This window comes from Sphaeramia orbicularis, chromosome 3 (genome assembly GCF_902148855.1).
Source record: "Sphaeramia orbicularis chromosome 3, fSphaOr1.1, whole genome shotgun sequence".
NCBI lineage: Eukaryota > Metazoa > Chordata > Actinopteri > Kurtiformes > Apogonidae > Sphaeramia > Sphaeramia orbicularis.
The window spans coordinates 47,783,226-47,801,555 of NC_043959.1; positions in this window are offsets into that span (position 1 = coordinate 47,783,226).

An 18,330-nucleotide genomic window follows, 5' to 3' on the forward strand; every position below is an offset into this window, starting at 1 on the left:
TCTTTCATCTATCTGTCTATCTATCTATTGCAGATATTTCCAGTTTGTAGTGACAGTTTCCTATATTAACAGCCCAGTGCGTTAGATTCATGGGGTTGAATAGAAATAAGAGAAATGAAATATGGCATTCATAATATTCATTAATCACACTAGTCTATGGTCTTTTTTTGTTTTGTTTTTGTTTTTAGAAATGATCTGCCTGTGAAATAAAATGTGCGAAAGCTTACATACTTTAATACAATAAGTTGGAAAACAAAAAACAAAAGTGCTGGTTAGCTGACATTTACAATGGATATGAGTGTGTTATTATACATATATATTGGGGTATGTTCATCTATATAATAGATTTATAACTCTTCCACTATAAAGAACCTGTAAAGTGAATGTATTGTAATGTGCACACAGTGTTTTAAAATAGATCTCGTTGCTCTGAGACAAACATTCCTTTTGATTAAAACCCACTCACTCATTAATTCTCAGAATTTTATGTTTTTACCCAAGACTGTAGCTTGGAAACTACAGCCAACCAGCATTTTTGACCTAATTTTTCTTTAACATTGACTCAAACTTGGTAAAGTTTCACTACTTTTAGTCTGGAGGCATTTATCTGTAGCCCAGTGGAATTACATGTGAGTTACTTCATTATGGAGTCTGCCATTTACAGTACTGCCTTCTGCTTCTCAGTTTTTCCTGTTTTGTAGTAATTAACATCCAGCGTAAACTGCCTCCTGTGTTGTACTGTGCACCTTAGTACTCTTGTGAATAATCTTACAGTGGATTTTCATTCATTCATTCATTATTTGAACCTGCACTCATGCCTCACAGCAAGAAGGTCCTGGGTTCCATTCCAACACCAGTCGACGGGGGGTGGGACCCTTCTGTGTGGAGTTTGCATGTTCTCCCCGTGTCTGCGTGGGTTCTCTCCGGGTACTCCGGCTTCCTCCCACCATCCAAAGACACTGATAGGTTAATTGGTTAATCGAAATTGCCCATAGGTGTGAATGTGGCAGTGACTGTTTGTCTCTATATGTCAGCCCTGCGATGAACTGGTGAAATGTCCAGGGTGTACCCCACCTTCACCCGTAAGTAGCTGGGATAGGCTCCAAGCGACCCCAGTGACCCCAGTGAGGATAAAGTGGGTACAGTGGATTTGTAAAGAGCAAGATGTGTGGGGATATGTAAATTTAGACCCGAATATTGGGGATTTTATTAATCGCAGTTTTACAGTTAGGGAAAGAGATTATTTAGCAGTATAGCATAGTTTGTAAATTTCTGACTCCTGACAGAACCTTCAGGCAGGATGTTGCAATGTTCCACAGCATCCAGACCAGGAGTCCATGTAGAGCACCATGTGGTTTCAGGACAGTCAGGTGGGAAATGGAGGCGTTTAAGATTTAGAGGCTGCATGATCTTCCAAAAGAGATGGACTGGAGATATGGGGGATCTAATGATAGGAGTGTATCTGTCCTGCTTGTTTATTAGATGAAAGTGTAAGAGAAAGCAGGATGAGTGCTTTACAGAAGCCATTTATCAAAAGGGAACATTTGGAATACATCAGGAATTCAGAAGGTTTACCTCCTATTTTGTTGCTGTCTGACCCAAATAAAAATACGTCTTTGACTTAACATATTTCAATATTTTTATGCTCTTGAAGATTATAGTTCAAGTAAGGACAAGGTTCTTGACTCCATATTTTTCCATAAACCGTGTATTGTGTAAATTTTAGATCTGTCCATCCACTCAGAGGAGCGCAGATAGAAAGTGGTTGGTTAGGAAACTGTTTGGCCGTCAAACAAAAAGGGCTGTGGTGAATAATCTGGTGTGATAAACCTTCTGTCTTCTGTCTGTCAGTAGATAAAACAAGACAATGTGGACCATAATAAACATGTAGTGAGTGAAACAAGATGCCACAACAACACAACATTTATAAATCTGATGAAACTGACTAAATATTAGGACGCTGTATTGTTAAAATACATCATAAATAACTGTTTTCCAAAGATTTGAAGACAGAAAAACTGAACAAAGTTACTTGAAAATGATTTAAAAGTAAAAATAAAGTAAATAAACATGCTCGATGTTATCCACAGTTTTAGAAAATAGCACCATTTTCATTAGTATTTCACATTTGTAAGTCCATTAGCTCTCCAAAAATAGCATTGAATCCTTTATTTCTGCCTTTAGCTGATGATGTATTTATCTGTATGTGCATCTGTCTTCCAATCCACACCTCGTGCAATTAATTTCAGAAGTACTCCAGAAGGGTGACGAAAGCCTTTGAATGAAAATATTTATACAGACGCATAAATATTGTATGTAGTAGTGCATGGTTTTTGTTTGCCAGGTGAGACGGAATGCTACTTTGAGTTTGCAACGCAATAAATCACAACGTTTCAAGTGACAACATCCTGCACTGATGCATCCAGACCACTTAGGGAAATTTATATGCCGATGCTTTGCTAAGTAATGGATCCCAATCGCTGTTTTATTTGGTTTCGTCCTCTTTGTTTTTTCTTGGTATGAAAGCCACCGCAGAGAATCCCTGGCTGCATTCCCTCGGGACTTGGTTTGAACTGTGGCCCAGAAGAAGGCAACCCCGAGCAGAAGAATAAAGGCTGTTTGTCAGAGAGATGATGAGGAATCTGCGGTGATGGTGTGTAGTCAACCAATGTGGGCTGGAACAGTTAAACCAAGCTTTGCTGCCTGAGTGCTTCTATGGACTCCATGTTTTAGTCTGAAACGATAAGGCCTGGGTGATCTCAGCGTTGACAGTCACACAGACAGTTTTTCTTTCTTTCTTGTGACGCACATCAGTTCTGGGAAGAGTTCGCTGAAGATTCACAGCCCATTGAATAAACCCAAGTGTGTGTGCGTACATATGTCCCATTCAACTGTCAGCATTCGGTGGTATAAACCATAATCCATGTTGTCTTGCAGACATAATTTTGAACACATTTGGATGATGATTAAGAAAAAGTCATCTTGAAGAGTCTGCATTTGTAACAGATGATTTATCTCAGAGCCCTCAGCCAGTGGTTATTAGCAAAAAAAAAAAAAAAAACCCTCCTCTATTATGAGTTTTGGGCACAAGTGATGTTTACTAAAATGTTCTCATTATTGAAGTTCAGTCCTATGATTTGAAGAAAAGCAGAGTTTTCCTTTTCCAGCTGACACTGAGCTTGAAGTTATTTCAAGGACAGGACAAAGAAATAACCTTTAGAATGGTTATATAATGATTATTAATGTGTATTACAGAAGATAAAATGACTTTGTGTTGACTTTCCACTTGTTTAAATGTTTTATACACATAAATTAGAGTCCATACAGCCACTAATCTGTCAAAATAGATATATTTTTTGGAATTATATTTATGATGCTTCAATTTCAAAATCATTGGAAGACTGTGTAAAATGTAAGCAAAAACAGAATGTGATATATCTCATGAACATTTATTTTATTCATAATAAATCATAGAAAATATATGATTAATTTGGGAAAATGTACAGTAATAAGAAAGAGAAAAAAAGGTTGATTTGAAATGATAATGGCAGCAACACAACTCCAAAGAGATGGGACGGGGGGAAAAAGAGTAAAAGACAAAACAGATTAACCAGTGACAGGCCAGTTTCCTATTAAAATGTGGGTTACTGATACATGCAAATCATTGTATTTTGTTTTTATTTACATTTTACACAGCCTCCCAACTTTTTTAATTGGAGCAGCTTTTACATATTCTTTTAAAATGTTTTTAATTAATTATTTGTTGTTTAATTGGTGCTTAAGAGGCTGAAGGTGGCCATTTTAACGCCTATGTATTAAACGCACTACAGGTACCTTTATATTCTTGGGTACAGAAAAGATCTAAGACTTCCATAGTGATTTATATCTTACACTGAGTCTTTCATGGTAAAGATACTTTGTTCTATTCTCTGCATGGTTTTCATGAAAGGATCCCCATTAGTACGATTTTGGCTAATGATGAGTCCATGCAAAAAGTTACATAAACCTGCTGTAAGACAAGCAGTCTAAATATGGAGGTTTGTTTTATGCAACATAACAAAGAGCACACTCATAGCCCAGTTTTTTCTTTTCATCATCACAGCAGAGCCGACACATAAGAGCTGATAATGGTTGACTGCTTCTTGTGTACCTCCGATGCTTTGTGATCATATGAATCCAATGAGCGGGAATGTCATCCCTATGATGTGTGCGGAGCTTTGACACAAGTGGAAAGTTAAGCTGAAGTAAACAAGGCTTGAGGGCCCGTGTTATTTTCTGTTTAAATAGCTCTATCCTCAGAGGGGAGCGCACAACTAGTGAACCACAGTAGAGAAAACGCTTCTTCAGAGACCCTCCGCTTTGTTGAAGTTTTCTTTTGGTGCGAGTCTCTGAGGGTTTGGAAGACACTGACCCTGGCCTTCTATGGTCTCTCAGTTTGCCCAATCAGTCTGATGTCTTGACAGCAGCAATCAAAACAATGCATAAACATTTACCCTCACTGGATATAGAAGGGAGACTTGTTGAGCCACAGTGGAGCGCAGTCTGACTGTAACAAGAAAGGAATAATTCTGTCTAACTATTCTTAATCAGTTGAATAAGTCTGGTGAGCTGCAGGACATGACAGCACTGATCCTGTTAATGCACAGAGATGCTGTCAAATTTGAATCTGTGCAAATAATAGCTGTAGCAAACTAAAGATTTCACTTGGTTTTACTCCATTTGACCTTCAAATCCCAGCTTAAAACTTATTTATTCAGACAGGCCTACTCTATTCCCCTATTTTACTATTATGTGCTGCCATTTGTACCTACTGTATATGTTTTATATATGTATGTGTGTAATTTTAATTGTGTTTTATTTATTTTAACAACTTTGTACGGTGACCTTGAGTGTTCTGAAAGGCGCCTTTAAATAAAATGTATTATTATTGTTATTATTATTATTATTATTATTATTATTATTATTATTATTATTATTATTATTATTATTATTATTATTATTATTCATTCATTCATTCATTCATTATCCTCACTAGGGTCACAGGGGTTGCTTGGAGCCTATCCCAGCTACTTACGGGCGAAGGTGGGGTACACCCTGGACATTTCGCCAGTTCATCACAGGGTTGAATTATTATTATTATTTATTTATTTATTTATTTATTTATTTATTTATTTATTTATTTATTTATTTATTTATTTATGTATTTATTTATTTATTTATTTATTTTTTAATTTAACTGCACTGTAAAGCAAAAATAATGCCGATCAGAGAGGACAACAGGGCAAAAAGCACAAAACTGAAGAAATTAGCAACAGAATGCAAAGGCAATAAAAGAAAATGAGTCATTAACGGATGCTAAAATTGCGGATATTTTTTAGAATAGGAAAATATTGTGGACTTGATAGGTGTTTTTCAAGATAGCTGTAAGTGGGGGGGATTTGTTTTCTTTCATGTTATGTAACCCCTCTGCTTTACAGGCTGTGTGTCACATACTGCAAGACAACAATATGGGATGGATATCCAAAGAAGTCATAAATCTCTCACCCAGCTCCACTATGTCTATCAGGCTGTTTTCAATACAGACAGACATAAACAACATAATGAAGAGCAGTGGCAGCAGATTTGTCTCCGCCAGGTATGGAAAAATTAACCCCAGCCTCATGTATCCTTCACCGATTCTTAGAAACACTGTTCCTGTTAACGTCAACTTAATGCACAGATCATTTGTTTTTGTGAACTCAATAGATCATAAAGAGCAGATGTGACGCATTCATCACATTTGCAGAAGTAGAATGCTAAATGATGAAGGCTGGAGAGGTAATCGACAGTTCCAAAATATGCTATGTGTGCTGTATAATCCCCACTGGCACATGGATGGTCATAAATTTAGACAGTGTTTCCACTCCACATATGACTTAAAGTGGGGTCTCTTTGATACAATGGGGGGACCTCCACCATTCTGTTGTCTGTTTCCCATAATACTATGAACATACATCCTACTTACAACTGTCAACTGATGCAAAATAAATGAGTGCAATGACAAAAATTATGGCGCAAAACATCTACATGGAATCTGACCTTTTGAGTTCAGACCCAAATGTGACAACTGTGAACATCTTTATCTCATTATTTAGCCCATAAAGACCCACAGTTACTTTTATGGTAGTTCCCAAATGAATTTTTCTCTCTATTTTACCGTTCATAAGTGATTTATCACCATTTATTGCTACATTATCTTCTTTATTTTGCATTTTTTCAGTGTAAAACAGGTATTTTCCTATACTTAATTTACTGATCATGTAGATGTTCATAAAAGCTCATATTAAAGTTGATGGTTATTGTATCAAAAACAAAGAAAACTGAAGAAAGATGTTCTTTTTCAGCAAAGATATCATTAACTGAACACAAAAACACGTGTCCATTCACTGTCATTGATCAGTTTCCATTGGTTTTACTGGTGAATCGATGTTGTAGAAGATGACAGTGTTTTCATGGTAACTATGGAGCCTCTGAACGTCCACATGGGTCATATCTGATGACTGTGAAAAGATGACAAACTGCATTTTACAACAATTATTTACACGTATTGATAGGATTAGTGGATCAATAGTTATTAAACATTCTACATCAGTAGATGGTTTTGGTCACCAGTGGCTGTTTGGGTCTTTGTGGGTTAGGCTAAATAATGGAGAAAATGAAGACAATATTGACAGAAGCATGATTATCTAATAGCAACAACACGCAGGTAAATTGTTTCCATTGCAAGTTGTTTTTTTTTTTTTTTAGGAAACTGTGAACAAACGCATAGGTTGTACAATGCAAAAGCAGTGTGTCTGTCACTGCATTAGTAAATCCTTCCATTTTCTGCACAAGTTTTTGCACATTTTGAGACCACTCAATAAAATCTGTAGGATGTGCATCATCTTATATCACAAGTATAAGATGGACATGAGGTGGAGCTACACTGGCCAATGGGATTAATCAGTTATGATGCAGATGTTAAACGCTATCCTTTTACCAAAATCATCTCCAGCTGCAACATTTGAAACAAGTTTCAGTGCCAGTCCTATGTTATTAATACGAGTTTACATGGAGCCAAATGGAATTAACATCTCAATGGATACCCCAAGGCCGCTTTCCCATGTTGCTGATGTCAGAGTGCTATCTGCATGGCGTTGGCACTGCCTGCTCATGCCAAGACAAATGTCAGCCCGGGACTCATTGCCCAAGTCCCAGCCTGTGGTGAGTTTATTATACTAGACTTTGAAAATCCCTTGAAAGTTGTCTTTTGCGCAGAGCTCAGGGCTCTGGGAAAGGTTTGGTTCCCAGACAGAAAAAAATGAGACAGGTTTACTAGGCTTGTTGGTGGCCTTTTCTCTGGAGGTTGGAACAGCTGATTCACTGCTTCTTTAAAGGAACCACTCTTTTTTATTAACAATTTTGTTCAATAACTGAACCCCATTTAATATAAATTATGTTTTCATAATGAACAGTTCCCACATTTAATGGCATTTAGAGTAAACTACAGTCCCTGACCTGCTGGGTTACTGTTGGATTATATGTACATCAGTGCTCCTATTTAAGGCTGATCGGAACTTGCATTTAGATTTACACATAAGACTCAGACAGCTGTGATGAATATATGTCGTGTTTGCTTTTGTCTCTGTAATTATGCACGATTTTGTACGAATAGCTTTCACTCTAAAGGAATGTTTCTTTAGCTGTATCTGGACTTCATTTGACATGCACTGTTTCTTGTTAAGAGAGCTATCCAATATGTTATCATGGTATAAAACACAAACCAGAAATGTTTCTTCTTTCCATTCTGTAATTTATAGTCACTAATTATAATAGTGGGTGGATTCCTGTATGTACAACTGTAGTTATATTTGAAATCAGGTTTAGACAAGTCTGAGTGGGGAAAAGAGAGAAGACTATTTTGTTCTTGCTTCTCCAGGAACCATAAATTATGTTTTGGGAGTGGTGGTTGGACTTTGACGTCTGAGTAACCAACTTATTCACTCGTTGTGGCATTGTCTCTTTATACTGTGTAGCAGGCAGTAACAGGAGATCAGTCTGCTGACATGACTGTGTAGCCGTCCTGACAGACCTGCTGACGCACGTTAACTGCACGTGGACCAATGGATGCAATTTTAGCCAAAATACTTTCCTTTCCTGGCAGTGTGAATGACAAACACACTTCGAAGTGTTGCTATCATCATGTCCACAGTGACTTGTTACTCAGCAAATGTCCTTCCACGTCTGCTAGGAAAACCGACTAAATGAAATCAATCTCACTCATGATTGTCTCATTTCTGTTCTAAAGAAAACATTTCAATTGAACAGTTATTCCAGCTCAAATAAATATATGCCGTGTGTTGTGTTATGGTTCTACACCTCTCTTTTTTTATGTTGAGTTCACTAGTTACAATAAAATCTTGTAGGTCTCTCTTTTAAACACAACACTTGGGAGAGGTGGAGAAAAAAAACAACCCTGTTATCTAAGCAAAATAAACTTTATCTAGATCCCTCCATTGGATAATTACAGCAGTGATTAATATGCTTCTGCTGGATTCAAGTTCTTAAAGGGGTCATATTTTGCTAAACCCACTTTCATTAGTCTTTGGTGCATTTTTTTTTGTGTATTTGGACCCTAATAGTTCAAAAAGTTTGAATTTGAACCCTCCAGGTGCTGCAAAGCTATCTTTATATTCATTCCAGCAAAAATTGAGTGGATTTCTACGACATGTTTTAATTCCTGCTTAATTTGTTATGTCTATAACTAGTTACGTCACGACATTTGCACATATAAGGTCAAGACTTCAGATGAACATTTCTCCAAGTACGCCATAATTGTTTGTCAGCAGCAGCGGTTGTAGTCCATACTGAAAATATGTCCAGACTTTGAGCCGATTACCGAAAGTGTTCAGTTGTTGGTTGAATGGGACAGAGCAACACAGCTGACAGCCTGGAGGGGGTGGGGCATGAAGTGGCTCATGTGCATTTAAAGGGCCAGCGCTCAAAACAACCTTTCTGGTGTCATTGCTCAGACATAGGGTTGAAGATGGAACTGTGGAGTTGAATTAATGAAGAATTCAGACCCAAGCAGAGCATTTACAGTTTATGTAGACCACAGGGAAATGTTTTGAAATGCAAAATTCCATTTAAAAAGCTAAATATCTCTCCTTTAACTCAACTCATAGCATAAGGAGCTTCTCATTTCTTGAACAACCACCAGTTTGATAGAGATTAGACTCATGGGTCATGTGGTCCGATGAGTCCAGATTGACCCTGTTCCAGAGTGATGAATAGATGACGTGATTACCCATCATGCCAAGTGCCAACTGTACAAGCCTGCAGGGGCAGTGTTATGATCTGGGGTTGTTTCAGTTTGTCAGGTCTAGGTTCAACAACATTATGTGTCCATGACATGAGGTCAGTTGACTTCCCAAAAATACTGACTTGACCAGGTGTTTTTCCCCCTGATGGTATATTCAAAGACAGCAATTCCAGGATTCATCAGGCTCATATTGTGAGAGAGTAGTTCAGAGTAAATGAGGCAACATTTTCACACATGGCTTGACCCCTCCACATCTGAACCCCATTGGGAATCTTTGGAATGTTCTGGAGATGACTGTACACAGAGGTCCAACTCTCCCATCATTGATACAAATGAAAAGTCAATGACTTAATGAATAAACATTGCATGACATGAACAGCAGCACAGCAAATGCATCCTGTAATCAAAGCTGAGGGCGGTGCAATGATTTTTTTTTTTTTTTTTCCAGTCGCTGCTTCATAGGATGACTATTCCAGATGCACAAGGCCCAGGCCACAGCAGGTGCAGTGGTGAAATACACACTCAGGCAATCGTGTACCCACTTGGACTGTCCACAGGCAGCTTGTCCTCGGTAGCCCCCTTTCTAACGGGCCAAAGTCATCATATGTGACAAAAATCTACACAGAAGCCCAGAAGCCAGTGAAAGAAAGAATATTAACAACAATAAATTATGGCTATTGATTAACAAGACAGAATTTACACTTGGCCGATAGATTGTTTATATAGTCTTGCCATAAAAGACGGAGGAGCAGCAGAGGAAAAAGGAAGCCTTTAACACTTGGCCCCTCAATATATTTTTCCACACAGATGCCAAGTCTCCCACTGTGAGGACATGTATCAAGTACCAGGTCTGTGACACAAGCACCGGGCCAAGGCAAAGGGTGAGTGTTGGGCCAGAGAGTCAGGGAAAAGAAACTTGGCGAATCTAGAGGCAGAAACCGAGCAATGAGAATGACATTACAGACCCTTCTCACCACCGATAACACAGTTCAGCCGCTGTGAGCTGTGCAGAGCTACTCCATGAAACAGTCCAAAGATCACAGAAAAATCAAGAAAAAACAAGGATGAGTCTTGCCAAAATAAAAACTCATCCAGTACTATCGTTTAACTGGCTGCGAGACTAATACAATAACAGCTTCTCTATTTCTGATTAAGAGTTTAATTTTGTCAATGTTCTGAAAACACATTATTCTGTTGCAAGAAATCTTTCACCTTAATTTGCTTCACTTTTTAGTCATTAGTTATATATTTAAAATGGCTCAGAATTTGTCATTTGGATAAAACTCTTGGGTTAAATGTGATGAAAAAATATTTTCATAATTTTACAAAAGTCAAACAGATGGCTGCTCCCTCCTGGTTTGATGCACATGATGAACACATCTTTTCTCTGCTGTCTCTTGTCATCCCGCTGTCTCTGTTTTTCAGTGTCTGTCATCGTTTTCCTCCTCTTGTCTTTCCATTGCTCCACAGCTGGAAGCCCTTTCCAGGAAAAAGGAACATAACTTTTATGCTGCATTGGCAGCTTCTGTTCTTTTGTGGAGTCTGCTGTCGTGGATGTGCTCTATCACAGCACCATTCATCATCACCCCCTCATTTTAATGAATGAGTCTCTGAAGTGCTTATGTAACACAGCAGTGAAGACAGTAAACAATTTAACGTGGCTTTACTTTGTCTAGATAAGTTGTCTTTTTTCTCCAGACTCATTTTTATTTCTTTCTAAAGTCCGGTGTGAGTAATACTGTATGTTGGTGCATTTTATTACATTATTTTTTGAAAGCTTTACTCATCTAGTTCTGCCTCTACTGCTACTTATGCTTTGGTTGTTGCCACTCACAAATTTAATAACATTTTTAGTGGTAAAAATGATAGAAAAATAAAAACACAAACACAATTAAAGCTGTGTTGATGACCAGGCCCCCAGCATCTTATACATGTTGTCTAACTTATTTTTATGGAAGCACAAGTAATTTTATTCATTAATTTTACCAAAATTATTCATATTTTTCATATTCATCTATTTTCTTTCCTTATTTTATCTTGTCTTTTATGGGTGCATGTGTAATTAACCCGCCCCCCAAAGGAGAGGCAAGGGGCACTGTTTTTGGTTTGGTTTGGCCTGTTTGTTTGTTTGTTTGTTTGTTTGTTTGTTTGTTTGTTTGTTTGTTTGTTTGTTTGTTAACACTCTGGCAGCTAAACTATTGGTTGAATTCATACCAAATTGGGTTTATAGATTGCCAGTGATGTGGCTACAATTTGGGAAAAGTAGGTCAAAGTTCACATTTTTAATGAATTTTTAAAATCCTTTTTTTTTCTTCTCCCATTTACTTTTAATGGGCAAAATTTCAAATGTCTATAAAAACATCAATTTTGTTTCAATTTACTTCAAACTGGGCACATATATATATATAGAGGCAATTGCTATGCTGACATCAGCACACGCATAGACATGAGGACGTCAGCTGGATCGATACCAAAATAAGCTACGATGTGTGCGAGGGGCGGGGTTTGTTGTGCCTGGCACCACTTGTTTTGTGGGTTTGGGTGAAACTCATTTCCTGTTTTAATGAGACTCAAAATTTCATTGTGTGTGACAACATGACAATAAAAGTATTTTGATTCTGATTCTGGTCTCTGTGTTGGACACAAAGGAGAAATGATGCTCAGTAGGTTTTGTGCTTTGAATATATTAAAGCCTGGACTCTTACTGGATGTTGCACGAATGAATCAATCCAATATCACTTCCTGCGTCCATGTGCTGTAACAGAACATGGAGTAATTCCACTCAATCCATTTCTTCTGTTTTGTAATTCTAGTCATGTGCTTACCACAGTTTAGCCATTTTGCCACACTCCTGCCAAAGACCTTACAAAGATAAAATATTCATCTCCTCTGGCCCATGGGTAGAGTTTTATGACTTTTCAAGTACCTTTAGCTGCTGAAAAACGTAAGTAACATGACAAAGAAGAAGAGGAAGAATATGTTGGAAAAGGCACCTTCCTGCCACTCAGCGCTCAGGACTGTAATAAAAAGTCTGACATGATTTTCAAAAGAAAGTCAAAAAGTAATAATAAACCCAAATCTAAACACAGTAGTCATAAATCAAAAATAGTTTCACCACATAAAAATACTGAATCTGTTTGATGATGAGGCTGAGACGATGACTCACTCTGACAGAATAAGCTCCTGGATGGTCCCAAGTTTTGAGGCCCACATAAAAAAATGCCTGATTGACAATTAATATTCTGCTTCATGGAAAGTTTTGTTCCACACCAGAGACAATATGTCAAGTCAAGTTCTGTGTCAAACTGTAAGAAAATACAGATGATCAAAGCCTTCGCCTCATCAGCAGAAAACTATTTTACACAAACTGTTAAATCTTTTACTGGAGCCATTAGCCTTATTCTATCCCAAACTGATTCTCTGTAGAAAATCTGTTTGATCAGAAATATTCTTCTGCAAAGGGTCAGACACGTGTTTTCTGATTTTCACCAGTTGCACAGTAGTAGCTCCAAGTTCAAATAAATGCCACTAAGGATTAAGGTGAGGTATGGGTGAAGTGTGCTGTGGCTGCTTGAATAAAACTCTGCTTTTTCTTATATTTTCCTTGTTGAGCATCCAAGAAAAAAGAATCTTGTTTTGGCGCTGGTAAGTGCTGAAAGGGGGTGGGTTGTCAGATCAGGTTGTACACGGTTGACGTTTGTGTAAGAGCAGAGTTATCAGAGGTGAGCCAGGTCCTGAGGTCGGCCTCACTATTTGCTGAAGCAGATCTTACAGACCCTTTGGCATGGTGTGGCATAAAATCACAGATCATTTCACGTAATCCGCCACACAACTGTGCATAAACACGGATTACAACTTTTGACATTTGTGGATGGTATTACTTCCTCAGGAGGAATTCTGGGCCTCAGGGGCAACAGTCTACAGCGTGCCCAGAGAACAACTGTTAGGAAGTCATTCATAGTGTGTTTACCTCTCCATAAGCTTTCCAGTACTAATCCTGTTTTGCTGTGTATTTGTGATGAAAAGGCCAACAACTTCACGTCTGTTCTCCAGCTGTATTCCCAACCACAACTTTTTGGTACTCACTCTGTCATATCTGACGTTCAGAAACCCACTGCCAGTGACCAGATTGGAAAGCCTCTTAAGCCGTGACATAAATTTCGATGATGTGTTATTTTAGAGAAATTAATGCGCATAATGGAAGATTCTACTCACGAGAAGACACATAGCGTGATAAATAGATGAGTTGTACACTCTTTTATTGCTCCATTTGTTGTGCAAAAACAGTACTTTTCACAGTCAGTTTCTTCACAGTGGAAAAACCCAAAGTGTGTGGGGCTGTGTTTAACTTCTGGTCCTACTGGAGTGTCTGTGTGTCTCTATGTAACCAGGTGTTCCTCTCAGGACTCCCCTGCGTCATGGCGGGTACCAACCCTGCTTTTTCACCTCCAGTCTCCACTTGTTAAACTGTGCCACACACCTGCAGTGCTGTCTGTGGGCATGTGTGCATTACCCTACTTATGATGTACAGCTCATTCAACTCATGTGCAACAGGTCTGTCTCAGCATTGTGGACCTTTTGGAAGATAAATAGCAAAGAGACTCAACACATCTCTGCCTTGTCCCAGCAAACACAGCTGTTCTTGCGTACCCAAGTCACCCCGCTGTGTCTGAACTTTCTGCCCAAAATTCCCTTGACCAAACAAACTCTGCAGGTCAGCGCAGCAGCAGTGGCCAGTCTATCCTCAGCTGTTCTAAACAAGCATTAGTTTGAATGTTACAGGCCAGTCTTTGAGCCCTGCTGTCTGTGAACGCACTTATGATTATTCTGTCCAGTGTATTGCACATTATATTATTGCAATAAAGTCTACTGAACAGAAATCTAAGCAATAATAAACACAATAAAATACAGTAACTCATGAACTAATCTCAGGAGACTTTCTTTGAATTAATTTTACGTATGCTTTTAATATGTTATTGTTGTTTACATCTGTTTCTATTGACAATAAGCATATTGTGCATTTATAGTCTTGAGACTGCAGTTGCTTAACTATAGTTTTGCTTCATTATTATTTGTCATTAATTACACTGGGTTACAAAAAAATGTTTTTTGCAAGTTGTCTAGGTTTTTTCAACTGAATTAGGACCATTTTGCACCGCTAAATCCAAAAATGACATCTGTTTTTCTCAATCAGGTCAGTTTTTTTTGCTAATTTGATTTTGAAAAATTTGATCTTCTCACAAAATTGATTACATTTTTATGACTTTATCAGTTGATTTTTTTATATAGTTCTCACCCAAAGTAGGTTTTAAGAGAAAAAAAGTCATTTTCTAACAGGATTCCTGTTAGGTACAACAGTGTATTCACTGCAGATGTAGCAGAATACGTCAGGCTTATTTTTGCAAGATCTTCTAGTCGAAGCCATTTCATTCACCTGTGATATTAAAAAAAACATTAATCATAAATTGGCAAAAGTAAAATCTTCAGAACTCGTTTATTGCAAGAAATGTGAAAGCATTTTGTATCATATGATGTGAAAATGCCCATAAATGTAAGCAAAAATGTTAAAAAGCCAATATGTGGCATAGTTCAGAAAGTTGACCTGATTGAGCAAAATTAATGTGATTTTTGGATTCAGCACACCAAAATTATCCTAAATCAGCTCAAAAAACTTAAACAATAAATTTGTTGTTGACCAGTGTAATTAATGGTTAGTGGTTAGCAGGGGTTAGAGCTGTCGCCTCACAGCAAGAAGGTACTCGGTTTGACTCCGACACTGGCTGATGTGGGCCTTTCTGTGTCAGGTTTGTATGTTTTCCCCCTGTCTGCGTGGGTCCTGTCAGAGTACTCTGGCTTCCTCCCAAAGATGCACTTAAAAGGTTATCTGGTCGATCCAGATCAACTGTAGGTGTGAATCTGAGAGTGAATGGTTGTTCATCTGTAACTGTCAGTCCTGCGCAGAGGTGTCAAGAAACGAGGTACAAATACTTTGTTACTTTACTTCAGTAGAAATTTTGGTTGTCTATACTTGACTGGAGTCATTATTTTTCAGCTGACTTTTTACTTCTACGCCTTACATTTTCACACAAATGTCTGCACTTTTTACTCCAGACATTTAAAAAATAACCTTGTTACTCCTGTTTCATTTCGGCTTGTTTTCATTCTGGCTTGCCATCGTTCAAATAAAAAAAAAAAAAACTATCCAGATAAATCGTGCCATCCGGATAGAGTGAATTTGATTGTGGTTGAATGAGAAGTATAAACATATACCATTCTGACACCCTATTGGTTTGTATGTGATCTATCCCACCTGATTTTTTGCACCATTCCAATACTTCTATTCAACTAGTCATCATATCTTCTGCTCCATGAAACACATGTTAATGCTCAGTAGGACACATATATGGTGCCTTAATACATTTGCATTGAACTAAAACGTGTTCATTTCCGTATATGCAGCTGAAACAGGTAGCCCAGTGTATCCCAAATATTTCAACATTAACATTTTAATATAACATTATACTCATTATGGCCGTCAGAAAAATATTTTTGGGGGAGGTGGGGTAGAGCACAAATAAAAATATGATCATCATGAAAGCTAAAAACCCCCCACACATATACTGTATATAGGTTAGATCTGAAGTTAGTTCAATGGCTGGTCTCTGCTCCTTGTGCTAAGGCTAATGTTTATGCTTGGTCCTGTGTGTATTAGGGTGAGTAAAATGCAGAGACTGAATTTCCCTATAATAAAGTGAGTTAACCTTGAGCTCATGAATGCACCATCATGTGATTTATGTTTAGCTCATGTTAAGTGTTTATTTATAAGTTAATAGTAGAGAGGAGAGAGGAAGCAAAGTAGAGGTCAGAGACAGTGGGTTTGAGGGAACACAATACATGTCGATTAAATCTAGGATCTAACCAACTACAGCTACACCCCTGGAAAGTTCTTTTCTAGTCAAAAGTGCGACTAATTGAATTATATTGTCATCCTTTACAGTACACCTAAAGGTTGTTATAATGTTATGAATGACATATACTACATGTACAATAATGTTATACATGAAAATATGCCCTTTAATGTTTTTATTTTGAATGCAATATTATAATAGGTAAGGGTCTCACTTAGGGTTCACAAGCAATTATGATTTCACTCAGTGTATCCTGCTCTTGTTCTGTTAACACTTTCTTTAAAAGTACTCAGTAAATACATATAAAACATGTTAAAATATGATGTATATATACTGATATGAGTCTGTAAGTCTATAATCTCCAGAGTCGAGATGAAGAAACTGCAGAGAAGTAAGAAAAGTTCTTTAAGACTGGTAGATTTATAGTTTTATTCTAAGTTTGTTGAGTATTTTTGTTCATTACTATGCTTTTATTGTAGTATTCTGTGAAGCCAAAGCAAAACGTACCATGACGTGTTCTCTGGCAATGTTGTTTTTTTTTTTTCATGTTTTTCACAGTTTCAGTGAAATAAATGTTATGCCCACAGTTCAGATGATCCCTTGTGATTCAGGATTGTTATGTCTGAAGTGAGTGGAACATAAAGACTCTGTTTTGTTGGTTTTCTTTGTTGTCTTCAGTGGCTGAGCTTGTAAAACATTATACACCAAAACTAAAAACATGGACATCTCGTAAAAGGTTCCTATAAAGTTTAGAGGTCAGGTACTGTATATTCAAGATAAGAAGTTTCGTATAAACTGACTGTACAGCTTGTGTAGCTCTAGTCAGGATTACTTTATAGCTCCACTTTATGGATCACTGATCTAAGGGTTTGAATGTCCCTGAACATCCCATTTTATTCTGTCTCCATCTCTTAAGTGGTGCACATTTTACTGGCCAGAAGAGTATACGTAAGTACGTTTAGTCACAAGAATGAAGCATACATTCCTTTTGTTCTGGCTACAAGTTTGCATGATATCAACTGTTTCCAGGGTTGAATGCATCTTTGTTTTGTTTGGAATTGCTTCAAGAATGAAAGATAAAGTGTTTTTTTCAAGATGATTTGTAGCAGACTGACAGCAGATATTTTCTTACACAGGTTTATGGGCATTGTAGTTGCTTGGTCCAGCATCAAAATGCGGTTCAACAAAACCCAAAATAAAGACAATGGAATATCAAAGGGAGCCTCATATACTTTATGAAGTTTCCCTTGGCAAAGCAAATTTGTTCAGCACAGCAAGGTAGCCAGACAACCATTCTGCTGTTATGATGTGGGACAAGACAAGTTAAATAAATAAATAAATAAATAAATAAATAAATAAATAAATAAAAATAATATTTTAGATTAAAGTTTTTAGAGTAACCCAGGTAATTTTCCCATCAGTTAACTAATCTGAACATTCAAATTCACATCGTTGCTACTTCTCTGACAGGACTCCTGATTGAAGTTCAGGCCATGTTGAGAGCAGCTCTCTGCACAGCTATATTTAGGTAGAACGGTTTCCAGTCATAAATCCATAGCACAAAGAGGACCGCTGTCTGTGTCTGCTACCTGAGAGGGCTGTGAAAACCTCTGGGTGATGGACCTCACTGGCCTGACTGGGCAGAGACCAAAGTGTTTATTGGAGGCTGAAAATGTGTCATGAACTGCAGGGCTTATATAATAAAACCATGTCAAAAGAAAAAAAGAGAAAGAAACCTGTTTGAGAGCTGCATGAATTAAAGATGGGGTAGATGGTCACTAATTGTGTCTCAGCGGAGTCAGATTTTTAGATTTTATTTTTCGCACGTGTTCAAAGGAGAAAATCAATCTTCTGATAGAAAATAGCATTCACAGTTTGTTGTATGTCTGAATGCTTGAAATTGGTAACAAACAAGGTGTATTCAGCTGCTGACTATGAGATGTTTTCCATTGTTATTGTGAGCTGTTCGTGTTTACACAATCCAGCTCATGTACAATGGGAGTGACCACAATATTCTTTTATTCTATTTTGGAGTTGTTTAAAGATGTGGTCTCCTAGTTGTGCATTACTGTTTATTGTTTA